Source organism: Phoxinus phoxinus (assembly GCF_949152265.1).
Source record: "Phoxinus phoxinus genome assembly, chromosome: 17".
In the NCBI taxonomy this organism is placed as follows: domain Eukaryota; kingdom Metazoa; phylum Chordata; class Actinopteri; order Cypriniformes; family Leuciscidae; genus Phoxinus; species Phoxinus phoxinus.
In genome coordinates, this window is record NC_136892.1 from 23,953,820 (window position 1) to 23,969,978 (window position 16,159).

A 16,159-nucleotide genomic window follows, 5' to 3' on the forward strand; every position below is an offset into this window, starting at 1 on the left:
GCAGATGTGAGAGATTTGTGAGATGATATCACCGGCTTCCAGTAAGGTTACAGTTAAATGTAGTTTTGTTACATTTAATACTTAATACATTATAATACTTACTTTTTTGTTCGCACACATACACTCAAAAACGATGAGTTGTGTCAACCCATGTTTGGGTAATTATGGACAAACCCAAACATTGGTTTAAATTTGTTTGATTTGTCCATATTTTACCTATACATGGGTTGAAACAACCCAGCATTTTTTAGAATATAGCCTAGGCCTACTCATTGAGTGAATAAAGTATGTAACTTGATTTGTCTTCAGTTAAAAACAATTAACTATTGTGCTCTCAGTAGACTGGCTCTGGCTATTTTAAGGCATAATTTATTTATTTTTCACAGGAAAAGTGCTTAAATATGTCATTTTGGTGATCAAATATAAGTTTTAAGGGATACAATTATTGACTACAGCCTACAGGGGACTTTAAATTAATAAAATGATGAATACATTTAGTTCATTTTGCTGGCTACAGATTTAGTGATCTTGTAAGCGTATCTTATAGGCTATAACCCGCTGCTTAACAACCATTATAATCAATCTCTGCATTTATATTTCGAAAAAAAAAAAAAAAACTTGGAAATTATTGGGAAAAACGACAAATTATTAGAATTGTTCATGAGTATCCCGGGCAAACACGTGACGTGTGCAGGTTTGCGGAACGCAGGCGCAGCGCGCGAATAACGCGCACATCAATGGAGGACGGCGAGATGTTGCTGTCCATATTTTTTATTTTATATCATGATGATATAACTGCAGGTTTGGCAGCTGGCATTTTAAACCAAAACGACTGGACCACGTAGAATGCAGTGAGTACCGCACAATGACTTAGTTATAATATAGGCTTTAGTTTAGGCCTTGTGTAACTTATGTGGCTCATTAGTATTCAGCTGCTGGCTAAAATGTATGTAACGTTAGGCCTAGGCTAGTTCATTGAGCGTTCAATTATTAAAAATAAATATGCCCACCTCTATCTTTCTACACTATGGTGGGTTTTCTGAAAACCTTAGATACATTGCAGCTGTTAATAATGTCCCTTGAGTGTTAACTGGTTTGATACATCAGCCTCTGCCTTTAGGACCATGCAGTTTCTTTCGTACGGCCAATTTAAATAGGCTCCCTGTAACCTGCTAAGTCAAGCCGGCTTGTCTTTTGTGGTGTTAAGACAGTGGTTTGTGGGGTCGAGGGAGAATAAACGGAATATTTTATCAAAGCCTTTGACTGAAATGTTTCAGTGGACATTTGCAAGTCAAATACTCTGAGGGATCAAGGGGCTTGACTAGTGCATGAATCTTGGGAAATGTTTGACGGCTTTATTCTGATGCTTTATACCTCGACCTCATATTATATCAATGACTTTGGTTTGATGCATCAATTAGAGAGCATTTATAAAAAGCCCAAAAGAAGCCTTGATTCTTACCCTTGGCATTGTGTTTGAGGAAGTGTGTCCCAAGGTCCTTCAACTCATAAAGGGTTGATTTAAGTGGGGGGGCTTCACAAATCTTTGTGATTTCTTGCATTCCTGGCGCTGAGACTTTCCTCTCATTTTTATAAACACCTGAAAATTGTTATTTTAGCCGCTGGATGAAGTAGCCTAGCTCCCCTCTTAAGTGCTCAATTTCTTCTCTCCCCTGTCTTGTTTATAGAAGTGCTATTCGTCTGTTGCTAGTCCCTGTACAGAAAGCCTCATTTGTTTAGTGCTAATTTTGAAGAGGGAGATTTTGTTGAGAATTATAGACATGTATATATGAGTCTTATCACACAGCTCAAGGACTCTGGCTGTAAAATGTCAACAGACCTACCCAGTTGGCTGAACTACCTCGCATCCATTAAAAGGACAGTACACCCAAAAATGAAATTCTGTCATTTACTCAACCTAGGGTCAGAAATGAAGGAGGTGTTGTTTGGAGCAAAAAGGCCTCCCAGATTCAAGCTAATCTGCACAATTTTGCTAAATCTATTATGGCTGTCGCATTTGTAGTCAAATGTACTAATGTACTAATTAAAGGTTTTACACATACAGTATTGACCATTATAACCAATCACACACGTTTATGTTGAGCCAATAAATGAATGTCATAAAAATGACGTGTTTCTCCACAAAAACTTTTGTGTTCACTCGCAAAACTTTAGTGCTCTTTCTTTGTGAGTTGAATGCAAACATTTTGTGAGTGAACGCAAAGAAACCCAAAACGAGAAGATAAAAGCATTGCCCCCCCCCCCCCATCTCATAATCATTGCTATATTCAATTTTTTTTATAGACTATTTATATTATGCAATTGTACTAATACATGTATGCCATCTTTGAGCTGCATTAAACATAACTGCCATGACAGATGCGGCTTCTGTTTCACCTTTGAAGTTTAAAGATGGCAATTTGATGTTGATAATTTTATTGTTAATTATTTTTTTATTTTAAGTGATTGGTTAAAAGTAAATGACATAAGACAACACATATACATTTAGTTAAAGGGATGGTTCGGAGTAATTTCAACCTAGGGTCCTTTGCACCATGACCTCGAGCCAAACACCCCCCCACCCCCCACCCCCCCCCTCCCCAGAAGCTTTTTTCCCCCACATTATTAAAGTTAGAGCTTATTTAGAGATATCAGCCGAATTGCTTGGATCTGAATGTTGTATCTTGTAAATTACCCCACTAATAATGCCCGGAATGGTACCAAACTTCTACAGTACCGGTAGTACCAATATCTTCTGTACTCATAAAACAGGGCATTGTAAAGTTTGTAAGTCTTTACATTTATTTTAAATTTAATTAAATTAATTGTATTTATTTAAATCACCCGGTGTTGCTGAAAAAGTTTTTTGTATTATTCACTTTTTTTTTCTTTTTTTTTTTCGAAGTGTTGACAACTTAGTGTTAACTAATCATTTTTGCAAAATGGTACTATCAACAAAAGGGACCCAGGGGAAAAAAAGCTTCTGGGGGGGTGTTTGGCTCAAGGTCATGGTGCAAAGGTGAAATTACTCCGAAGTTCGAACCATCCCTTTAAGTAGAAAATGGCTATTATAAATGTCCCTGGAAATCAGACTTTTTTTCTGCAAAACAAAATATTGAAAAGCAATGGCGGCTGCCACAATTTTTCTGTGAAATGGCTAAAATATTAGGTTGGTTTTCACTAAAACAAAGAAAATGACTTGGAAAAGGACATTTTGCTTATACTTGTGAGTGCTTTATTAAGATCTAAATCCATTTATGATGCACTGGGGTTGTACTGAATTAAACTGGGTTTGGAACCACATGAGAGTGAGTAAATGATGGCAGAATTTGCATTTTGTTTGGAGTGAACTGTCCCTTTAAACATGGGTGTCTGCAAAAGTGAAGGTTAATGATGGCTACTGGCACTGCCCTCCTCACTAGATTGAGGACTCAATCAAATGCCCCCCTCCAAACTCCATACTCGTAAATTTTCCTACCCAGTGTGCCCAGCATGCTGCTGCTAAATGTCATTTTAACTTATGACCTTGCGGTAGAGGACCATGTAATGTAAGAGGGGCGAATGTGAGGCTCTAGACACCTGTGAAACAAGCCCAGCAGGTCACCCAGCTAAAAATATAATCCCAATCACAGAAAAATCACTTTCAGTTTGCGCCTGTCTAATTATCCTCTTATTAATACGAACAAGTGCTTCCCTCTCCGGGGTGTGCAGATTCACAGGGAGGTGGAATATCTCGCTTTTCTTTTGATTTCGTTGTTTCTGTCATTAACTTCCCACAGCGTCCTGAGAGGATGTTTTCAATCTTGTACTCTTTGGATTTCTTGTGTAATGAGAGAAAAGAGCATTTAACAGGGTTCGATCACATTCTTGAGCTCGAGCTGCTTAGCTCTGATTTCACTCCCTCTTCAGCGCTGCATGTTCAGACGGATTGAACTCTGAGAGAGTGAACGAGTTCCTCAAGCTTTGTTGCACCTTCTTTCAAAGCCCTACAGGCAGATACTCACTGGAGAAGGTAACCCATGAGATTTCATTGGCTCTTTTCATTCTCCGTTTAATAGAACTGACTGGATGAGAAAGACTTTTTAAAAGTAATATTACTCTCCATTTCTCACGTCTCCCACGTTGGAGTAGCCTATGCAGTGCAGTGCATAGATAAAGAGAAGCCCTGTTCCAAATGGCATACTTAATGTGGGCTTGTTGTCTCATGGTTTTCGCTAACATTCGGTCCTGAGACCACTGATGTAGAGTCGAGTCTTTGAGGTGAGTTTTAAGTCAAGTTCTGTGATGCCTAGTTCACACTACAGGATTTTAAGCCCGATTTAAGCCCGATTTGCAAATCGTTGAGCTCGCCGACAGGTCGGGTTGTTATCGCGTGCAAATCGCGGGGGATTAGCGGCCGATGAACGCTCGCCAATCTGTTAGTATGAAAGAGCCAACAACGCATCAAAGACGCTCGCAGACGCCTCGTGGACGCGTCGCCGAGCCCAGAAAAATATCTAGCATGCTAGATATCTGGAGCTGTCGCACGACTCAACCACATGTGATGCCATGAGCTACATCCAATCAGAGCAAGGCATGGGTTGAGGTCACTGGGAAAATACCGTTTATATACTGTCTATGGGATTATTTTTTTTTTTTTTTTTCAGAGCAAATCATCGCGCAAACAGTTTGCAGCACTAATTTCTTTCTGACGTCCATATTCAAACAAAGACTCGCGTGTTGTGCACTTGTGTTCTTCTTCGCTGGGTAGTGGCGCGCGTGCTGTATTGCGTCATTTCCGGTTCGTTTTATCGCGTGATTTCTTCGTGATAAAACGTGGTTTGTAGACAAGATAGAATCGTTGGCTGACAGAGTTGTTGTCACCTCGTGTAGTGAGTTACCTCCTGTTGCGGATCAATCACGTTGTGTCGTGTGGTGTGAACAGCTCAACAACTTGAACACTCCTGATTTCACAGAGAGCAAGTCATGTAGTGTGAACTGCACAGTTCAGCCCAACGTTTTAAAATCCTGTTGTGTGCACTTGCCTTGACTTGACTTGAACTTATCCTTGAAAGACTCAAGTTTTTTGCTATTTAGAATAATTTCTATTAGGGATGCATCAACATTTCTTGCCAATATTGAGACATTTGTTTTTATGTTGGCTGATAACCGTTAAATGACTGATATTCCATTTATATATATTCTGTCCAAACAATTAATTAATAAAACACTAAAAACCTAGAATCAATTGTTTTACAAGTGAATTTGGACCATAATGTATAGTATGAAAAACTGATATTAACCCTTAAACGCATACCTCGCGTCTTTAGTAACCCGGGACGTAATTCTCTACCCTCCTCCTCATTCGTTTTTTAAAGTTAGACATCAACCTTCTTAGTATTCCTCAATCATTTCATAATAACAATATCAAAAGAAAAACTAATTTATAAAAGAATGCATGCTTTTTCTCCTTAATTTTTTGTAAAAATTGTATAGGGTCGCTAACGACCCGAGGTGTGTAACAGTGTAAGTATATTTTTTCTGCACAACAGTAATTGAATATTTGAGGCCTGAATAAGTACAATTCACATTTATTCCACATACAGGCAATGTCTGATACTCAATGATGAAACGACGTTTCACTCATAGGGCCCTATCATACACTCAGTGCCAGGCACGACTCGTGACACAAGTGTTTTTTGCTTGTTTCAGCCCGACTCAGTTATCATTTTCACGTCCTGCGCCACATTGTTTAAAAAAGCAAATGCATTTGCACCCATGGGCGTGCTGCTCTGAAAACAAGAAAACTGCGCGTTGCTATTTTGAGGCAACTGAAATAGGCTGTGCCATTGACCAACAAAAACCTAGTCTAAAGTCAATGGCGCCGTATTTTGTTTATTTAAAGAGCGCGTTAGTAATATGTGCCTATTGGTGGGTCCACAACACGCGTACACTTTGCTTGTTACACACACAGGGTGTGTACAGCAGCAGCACACAAACATGCCAAATATGAAAAATTAAAGGATTACAATGTAAATTGTAAATAGTGAATCCGCTATGGCGAGAGTGCAACTGGGTTTTAAAGGGAATCGGAGATGAGACTCTGATTGGTTTATTGCACGCTACGCCTAAAACACACCGATTACTCATTAAGAGAATAGGGACAACCCTTTTAGACCATGTGCCAGCAAAACTTAGAATGGCTCAGTGATTTACTGCAGAGCAAGTACTGAACACAATCAAATAATGGTGAAGAAGGTGTCAGCGTTCAAAAAATTTATTTTGAAAATGAGTGTTTTGAGAATATGTTAGCTTTGAGATCTCGAATATGAGCCAGATGCTGAATGAGCTCTGCCGAGGACAGTGATGGTGGTATAAAACATCTGCTCAAAATGAACCCTTCCAACCTCCAAAAGGTAACAAGTTCCAGGTCGCTAAAGACCCGAATATGTAATGATGATTGGTGAAACATTCATGCATTTAATTAATTTTGAAATTAATATTTCTTCATGTTTGTTGAAGGGACAATGTGGAATTCAGGAACCCTTGTTATTAGTGATACTGGTGGCTTTTAAGTAAATTTTCAAACCAGCAACTACCGTACGTAACACAATAGGCTGAACATGATTCAAGAAGTTCTTTTTCGTTCTTTGCATAGGAGTTAAAAGGAGTTGGAAATGTCTTTAAAGCAATATACTGTTAACGAACATCCTGACACTTTACAGGCTGCTGAGAGTGAGATGAATGTAATTATGTGCTGAGCACTTTCCTCTTAATAACTAAATAAATGCACAACAAAAATGACAGCAGTAAGAAAGCAGCAGTTAAGTAAGCGTTATCCTGAATGTTGTATAAGCATTCGTGTCAGAGAAACCCCCCCCACCAGAGTCCTTCATCAGTCTGCAGGCTTTCATAGACAACCTAGGAAGTACAGTAAGAATTACATTATTTTGCACCAAAAATGATTATGTATCTAAGTGCTAAGGTAACCTGAATGTAAAAATAGAGTAAATGACCATTCACAATTAAATCTCCGTACCATAAGATACCATGGAATTCTTCTTGAAATCATCTATGATTAGCAATATGGTTTCAATATACAGTACTCTGCCATTCAAAAGTTTGGGGTCAGTAAGAAGTCTCATGCTCAACAAGGCTACATTTATTTGATCAAAAATACAGTATAAAACAATACTGTGAGATATTAAAATTTGTAAAGAAATGTTTTCTATTTTAATATGTAAATTTTTTTCTGTGATTGCAAAGCTGTATTTTCAGCATCATTACTCCAGTCTTCAGTGTCACGTGATCCTTCAGAAATCATTCTAATATGCTGATTTGCTGCTCAAGAAAGATTTCTTATTATTACCACTGATGGAAATATATTTTGTATAAATGATGTCTTTACTGTCAGTTTTGATCAATTGAATGGGTTCTTGTTGAATAAAAGCCCCAAACTTTTGAACAGTAATATATCATGCATAATTTGTGTTTACAGGTGTGTTTTTTTTTTACCTTGTCATCCACAAGTCTCAAACTTGGAGTCCAATTCAGATTACATTTTTTTGTAGGAGTGCTGATAAGGCTGGAGAAAAAAGTATGTTGGTGGTCTTTACAATATTAGTGTGTATAATCACCAGGTGACCATAATGAATATATAATTTATTGATTTTTATATGATCAGCTACCCTTACTATGGTTTGTGCACGTTATTGCAAGTCGTTTCTGTAAGAAGAGACATCATTACTGCGCAGAGGCAATCATGTCAAGCTCAAAAGGCACAAAACCTTCACAAAATACAAATGCTCTTGTTTTATTTCCCAAGGCAATGAGACTATTGCATTTTATATGAGCTCAGCTGGTCTGGGTTTTGTACGCGTAGTAAAAAAAATGTAAGTAAGAGTGACGTTGTTGCTGAGGTCACGAAGGTGAATCCTTGACATTTTAACCTCAAAAGCGTCTGGTTCTGATTTTACAGTAGAAGTCCTCCGTTTTCACACAGACCTGAATAACAGTCCACTCACGTTGACCACTCTTTACAAATCTTCTGGTGTTAAAAGACACCAAAGCTGCTTATGAAACAAAGAAAACTAAAGTAAACCATTTGATCAGTGGGGCAAAGTGATCTCTCAAACGAACTGTAGTTTTTGAGACGAGACGTGATTGCAACATGATTACAATGCGGCGAGGAGCATAATTTACCTGCAGAGTGTGCCATTGTGTTTGTCCTGTGGCATACACCCACCCTTTATCAGGGAGAATAATGGCCTCATCAGTTCTCGTCTTTCTTGCCTCTGCACAAGCGTGAATGTGCCTTACTCTATGGGGTGGAGAACTGGGGAAGATGCGGTATCATTTCACTCAGAGAGAGGCATTTTGTTAGGGCATGTGATGAGGCATGTTCGACGTCTCAAAATCATGCATCTCCCCCATGAGATTGCATTGAGCTCACCTTCGGGCGCTGCCACTATCAGAAATAGTTTTCCTTTATCTTCCTAACATAGGGAAGCTGATGTATCCATGTTCCAAACTGAATATAACAGCCTAATTGGCTTCCACATATACGCTGAAGGGCACTTAGATACATAATCATTTCTGGTGTGAGTAATGTTTCCCGTTATGTTTTCTCTTTCATTTTCTTTTTCTCTTACACCCTGTCAGCTTTCTCTCCTGTTCCCTCTCGGTATCTTTTTCTCACTCATACACAAATGAGCACAAATGCGCGGTCGGATTTCAGATGTTCTCAGCGTCCCTCGTGGACATCAGTGTCCATATGGCTGATCCATCATCTCTGTAGACGCCTGAGAGAAAGGAAACTGGAGTGGTCAGAATCCACTTCATTTAATTGCTCATTGTGTATTGTTTCTTAGTATTTGAGTGTTTATTCGAGTGGATATTCCCTCTAGGACTCAGCTGGACTCGTGGCTTTTTGTTTGAAATGTCTTATTTATTTTTTATTTTAAAGCATCGGAAGAGGAGGACCGTAGGGGCTTAGCCTGATTACGTGTTAGGGGCCATATTTGATCATGCCTTTGCAGCTGTTTGCTAGCTGTGGAGAGAAAAGTGGCTTCAAAAGACTAACTTTTCAGTGGGGAATAACATAATGCAGGTTTCTGCCTCCTGTGGCTCTGTAAACAGACACTGCTAACTGCTTTGATTTTTTTATACCCCACTTTTTGTGCTCGAGACCAAGACTGTTAAATATGTTAGGCCTCCTATGCATAAATACTGCTTACTTATTTGAGTGTGGATTGGTGGAAATTAAATGGAGGGATTTGTGAGGAAAAATAGAGCTATCTGCTCTGCAAAGACAGATCAGCAGAAACCAGCCACACATAAGTGGATTACTGCGGTTGAATTTAATTGTGACATTAGTGAAGAAGGGACACTATCTGATCATATAATGTTCTCTTTGAAGCTATATGGTTTAATTTTGTCTAATTATGTTGTAGCGCTGAACCTTATGGGTGTCTGGAGAGTCTGGGATGTCAATGTAATATTGATCCTTTGACCTTATTGCCTTGTATTTTCCATTAATATATAAGACAGACTATTGCTTTGTGAGATTCCTTTTCTAAAGAGATTAAATGTCATTAATTGCTCACCCTTATGTAATTCCATCGAGATGCAGAGATGCTTCATACCCAGACTGTTGCTGCCCAGAGTGAAGCACAGTGGTGGATCAGTGATGGTTTGGACTGCTATATCATGGCATTCCCTACTGTGCTTGATGGTCGCCTCACTGCCAAAGACTACCAGATCAGTCTGGAGGACTTTGTGCACCTATTGGTTCAAACGTTGTACCCTGAGGGGGGTGCCATGAATCAGCATGCTAATGCACCAATACACAACCAGACTTATGACAGAATGGTTGGATGAACATGAAAGTGAATTTGAACATCTCCCATGACCTGCACAGTCACCAGATTTATATTGTTTTATTGTTTTAGCCACTTTGGGGTATCCTCCATCAGCATCACAGTGACTTGTTCTGGAATATGAATGGCTCAAAATCCCTCTGGCCACTGTGAAGGACTTGAATCTGTCATTACCAAGACAAATTGATGCTGTATTGGCAGCAAAAGGAGGCCCTACATATAAAATATTTATTTTATTGTTGTGTATTAGTTTTTATTTTAAGTTAGGCTAAACCAAAAGTTATCAATTTGTTTTACTTTTTAGTTTTCATTAAAAGTAAAAAAAAAAAAAAAAATTTATGAGTGCTTTTTAGTTGTTGTTGTTTTTTGTTGTCCTCTTTCACAGAAGAAAGAAATCCATATGGGGTTGAAATGACATAAGGGTGAGTAAACGATGACAGAATTTCTATTTTTGGTTGAACAAATCCTTTAACAGCATTTAATTCCTGTCAGGAGACTACTACAGCATACCAAAGCAAACCTCCCCCTGAGCATACATTGCCTCTAACCTTCATTTTGTTCTAATATTTCCTCTCAAGCCCAAGCCTTACTTTAAATAAATAAATTAATACTAAGGGTCAGGACTTTGTGTTGACTGGCAGGGCTAATCAGCAACACTGCCTCTCTGCCAGTCAACCCTGTATCGAATTTGTAACAGCATAATCCTTTTTACGTTAATGCAAAGGATAACGGGAAAATAGCTGTGACATTGAAGCCAGACAGGCTCTTGTTTTCACAGTATTACTGGCACCGAGTCGAGGTTTCATTCATAATGCTTTATTGTGTGACGGCAGTTTTGAAATGTGCCCTCCTAGCGACAGTTAAAACGGATAGGGCAACGAGAGACATTTCAGGAGCTGTTCATAAGTTACGGAGGGGAACCAGTGAAGCAGAGTGAAACTGAAATTAATGTTCCCCTGCAGAGGGGCTGCCAAGGCCATATCAGCGCAGGAAGGGCCTGTCGTTTAACAGGCCTCGATGTCTTTAATTAGAATCTGCCCCTCAAATGTGGCTTGTATTTCTGGCTAAACATACAGCAGGCGGATCTATGCATGAAACTTTGATCCAGCCCAGACTTTCCTGTGGTGCGTTTGCATTCAGAGAGAAGTTTCCCTGGCATGTGCTGTGGACGTTTTTGGAGGCATGTAGACGCGTGCGAACGGGTATTGAGTGCAGCTAAGAATTTGCCACGAATGAACCTTAACACCTGTCTCACAGTCCGGACAATTGAAGCCTTTAAATACAAGTGTGATGCAGTGGCATGTATGCATCATGCATGTTCTGATTTGTGTACGGTAATTAGCTTTTTATATCATTAATACTAATATTATTAGATTCATATATTTATGTTTTACTATAATTAGGCTAATACTGATATTAATAGATGGTTATTTACATATTTAGCTTTTGATTTTAATGAATACTAATATTATTAGATGTATATTGTTCTACTGTATTTGATTGTGTTGTCTGTCTGTCTCTTGTTATCAATGATACATTTATAATTAAATATTTTTAATTGTATTGTATGTTAAAATTATATATATATATATATATATATACATACTAATTTACAATATGATGTTATATAATCATTTTTTATCTGCAATGTAGATAAAGCATGCAAAAAATATGATGTAGCTACATTTTAAGCATCGTCTTTCATTGTTGTAGTTGCCTCGGTATCTGACTTCCTGCTCTGGATGTTTTTTCTAAAGGTGTTTCTCATTTCTAAAGGTTGGCACATTGGACGGAATGGACTCCAGTAGGCAGAGAAATTGATCTGATTTTCTTTCCTCACAAAAACAGTAGCTATGAGATGCATTGGGACTCTGGGACTGACCATTGTTTAACGCTTTTTACATAGCTTTTTGAGCGGCTTTGCTGCCCCGCCATTCAGCAAAATAAACTCTACAGCCGTCTCTCTGCGCCCAACGTCCCACAAACCAGCCCCATTGTTCACCGCATTCTAAACCTGTACATCTCCCAAAAGGAAATTGCATTTCGCTCTGTGGATGAAGCATGTGAAGCCACTTGTGACTTTTTTTAAACCAGGCTTAGATGGATCAGCTCTCTCTATAAAAAGAACAGCTAACAGCATATTAGTCTCCAACACACATGCACATGACTCAACTGAAGAGTCTGAAATGAAAATGTTCTGAAAACTCTCAAACTTCTTGTACTTTTATCTTACAGAAAGTGAGTTGTCAGTGGAAAAATATAATTCCATCAAGCCCAGTTTCATTCAGCATTCAACTCAAACAACAAAAGCTACATATTTTCATAGCTCTGCTGTACAATTTTGTTGTTGTTTGCTGGGTCTAATTAACGCAAGAGGGCTTGTTGTTTTGTGGACTATCTTTGGCTTTCAAATCTAACCCTTAGGTTTTTGTTAGACTGAATACAAGCCTTAACATGCATGTGTAGCATCCATGTAAAAGAAGAACCACACATTAAATTAAGGTGGTTTCAAGCTCTCTTTGTGAAGTTTTTTTGGCTACCATCCCCAGATACTTAGGATAGGAACTCTCTTTAGGCCTGTCAGCCTTTGAGAGAATCGCTGTCTTCTGTCTTACAAGCCACACTTGAATGCATTTTGGATCTTTGCTCCCTTAAGAGGAAAGAGTAAAGGATGCGGCGATTGGGCATAAAGACTCTTCCTCAGATCTCAAGGAACGGCCCAGTTTAAGTGCTCTATCATGGGACTGATGCCTTGTGCTTTACTTCCCCAATGATTCAGGTACCCAAAGGCATGAGTAGACTTCAATGCCCGAATGAGACAAATGCCTATGCAAATTGTTGCAATTGTTACATCCCATTTAATCATCAATAAGATGCTATTTCAATATTTAAATAATCATAAGACAACTGGCTTTCATTACCGGTGAAAAGAGTTGACGTAAAACTGCTTGAACTGCATGCATGTGTATCAAAGCTGTAAAACTGTGAATGACATCCTGTACCCATCTCCAAGTACCTGTTTGCATTACCCTCCTTCCCTTCCTCTTACAACAGTCTGGTAGTCCGAAGGCACTTGTAAAATAGAAAGACATTTCATTTCAAATAATATCATAAAGATATTCCCATGTCACTCATATGCACATGTACTTGAAATATGGCATTTGCTGTCATTATCACCTTTTCCAGTGTTAAGCAATGGACTTTTTTTATTTTATTTCTATTTCAATTGTTAATGCAATCAAAACATAATGGGCAGAATGTGAGTATTGGCATGAGCGTATTGCCTCTTTCAGTCCTGAGAGAACAGAGGCTATTAAACTGGTCCTGAAAGAGAGCTGATGTCCCAGTAATGCATATCAGTTTTGGTAACGGATAGATGGATATTGGCCATAAGGGGAGAGAGTTGTAGTGAGTATTTTTGGCAGCATTATTGGCAATTCTCAAGTCACTCGATGTACTTCAGCCATGCATTTGATTAAGTTTTTAAATGATGGCTCAAGATTCAGATGGCCATTGGAGGTTCTGCAGGAATGCAATTAGCCATTGTCAGCCATGCTGTGGTTGGATTTCAGTCACTTATTTTCAGGCTCAGGCAAATGTTGGCATGTTTACGCAGATATTCACACTGTGCATTTGAAAAATAATCCCATTTATTATAGAGCAAAAGGGGACTGTGTTATCAGCTTCTTTGAATTCTATGGAGACATTATGACAATGACAAGTAATCAATCCTCTCTTTCACACTCGGTAATGATAGTCCTCAGTTGCATTGGATTTAAGCCAGATCCTCTCATCTGATCCTATTGATTTACCAGACTGCTTTAATTGTGGAGGTAGTTTTAAAATCAGAGAGCAAATAGCTTTTATATTGCATCTTATTCTTTATTTTCTTTCTTGAATTTGATGGCTAAGCTTTCTCTTCTTTTTCCACCTGCAATGCAATTGGTAGATTCCACAAGCTAAAAAGTCAATTCAGTAATTGAAAATATGCCACTTTGTTGTAAATCAGATTTTTGTTTACTTTGATTGTAGTTATGTGATGTTGTGTAATGAGTTTTTTTGTTTTGTGAGTGGTTAAATATGTTCAGGTGTTTACTACAGTGGTGATTATTACTCTGAGTGCTCCTCTCTCAAGTTGATGAATGTGAAGAGCAGCGATGCTTTTCGCTGTCAGATGAAGAGCACTACACTTTGAGGACCATCGAGCTGCATTATTAAAACTGAACAATTAGAAATATGATTTCAATTGACAAAATTGTTGTTGCTTTACAGGTCTATGATTTAGCAATGTTATTTCCTCGGCCCCACCCAGATTATCTCTTTGAGTTTTGATGATGTTTTTGTTCAGCATGGTCAAGTAAGTCACCATAATTTTTCTGTGCTTTTTCCGCCGCGTCACTGTTCCTTAATTTGATGTATAGCTGCTCTTGACAAAGCTGCCAGCATAATCCTATTCACCGACCACACAGCCCATTTTCCAAATTGTTCATCATTAATTTGCTGGATATGGCTCAATGGCCCCTTGCCTTTGGGTGCAGATTAAAAGATATCCGTCCAAGAAAATGTCAGTAGATTCCCTTTTGATTAAGGTGGGTGGTTTTCATTCACTTCAAAAGAAGTGCTCCCTGTCCTTTGTGTATGATATTAATGGGTCAATTTGGCCCCCTAGGTTTTTATTACATCACTGAAATATGAAATTGTTCATGGATCAGATTTTCTGCTTGTTTTCTCTTTTTTTCTTGTTGTTCTCCTCCTAGTTTATTTGTTTATCTTTATTATATTTTTGGGTGGAGTATATTTTGCATTTGCTCACCGTATCATTATATATTAATACACACATTTGTTATGTAAACAAATAAAATTTATATGAATACATATATTACGGTACATTATGAAAATTGTTTTGTCAAGATTGCGAACACAAGAAAAATATTAATGGCCTCCATATGTTTTAAGATATGGTTCTGATCTTCTAAATTAAACAGCGCTGCACATTTATCTATATAATTGGTCAAAGCTTCGGTTTTAAAAAGTTAGTACACATGCGGTTGGACTTGAAATGCTGACATTCTTTTAGCTCTGATTCAAAAAAGCATTTCCCCATGTTTTAATCTACAATTTTTTTTCATATCTGCACAGGAGCAACATCAGAAGTGTGCGGCCGGGCAGAGTAACATTGCTCATATTCAGCACAGTGATGTTTTAAATTGGACCACTTCTCAAGAAGGCTTGTTTATGAAACCATCATTAAATATGCCACTGAAGCCATCTGTTTGCATCCCATGGCGCTCTGATGAAAATGATCAAATTAGAGCTCAGCGAGTAACAATACTGGCATGTGTGACTCTAGTGGCTGTGCCAGACGCTAACCTTCTCTTTTTGAGTGTCATGAAAGCCTGTTTAAAGAGAGTAAATGATAACAGAAATAAACCGGCAAAAGGCATAAGTCAAATGCAGCTGTCTTGTTAGGCATCTGGCACTAGAAAACCCGCTGGACAGTGTGTGAACGTGATGTCACAATGGGAATTGGAAAGAGTGAACCGTGTAACCAATCTGGATGATTGATTCACTAACAATTTTTGTTTTTTGTCAGACAGATTTCTTGTCATTCTGAAGTTGTATGATGACTTCTTTGGGATGGCATTACTTAATATCCCATCTTTGTACTCTTAAAATAACATATGGGAAGGAATGCCTCATCTAAAACTAGGCGCCTGGCAAGGGAATATCTGTATCTGCTCTCTCTTTTCATGTGGAAAATTACATGGCATCTCAAATGGTACAGTCAGAGTCTGAGGAAAGCGCTTGCCAAGCGTTGACAGATCTTCTGCTTCTCTTCATTTCTCATTGGTGTTATCTCACTACACACAAAATCTGGGGTGGAACAGAGCACCACATGTGGCATGTTTAATTCAGGGCACCATGTTCCTGTATATGTGTGGTGGGTTAAAGAAATGTGACACTGGTTCTCATTTATTAATTATTGGATACATGTTGGATACTTTTTATGTGACTTTGAAATTAGACATATTGTCGGGTCACTTAGTTATTTCTTTTTTTACTGATTGGACAATTAAACTGAAAAACCTGGTTTTAGGCCACACTCATTCATTTGTATGGTGTAGGGCCTCCTTTTGCAGCCAATACAGCGTCAATTTGTCTTGGGAATGACAGATACATGTCCTTCACAGTGGCCAGAGGTATTTTGAGCCTTTCCTCTTCCAGAACAGTGGCCAGGTCACTGATGCTGGTGGAGGAAAACGTTTTCTGATTTGCTCCTCCTAAATGCCCCAATCTGGTGA

The 16,159-nt window shown here is 38.5% G+C and overlaps 1 protein-coding gene across 2 annotated transcripts in view; it reads left to right on the forward strand.

The window, feature by feature from the left end:
- The first annotated feature begins 671 nt into the window (after positions 1–671).
- The window catches only part of mmp17a (matrix metallopeptidase 17a), a 109,593-nt gene continuing 94,105 nt past the window's right edge, over positions 672–16,159 (forward strand). Inside the window, exon 1 of one of the 2 annotated variants that reach the window (XM_079585315.1) lies at positions 672–851. The gene's annotated coding sequence lies outside the window, so the exon portion shown is untranslated. The remainder of the gene's footprint in view (positions 852–16,159) is intronic. The other variant, XM_079585316.1, reaches the window with a different exon arrangement.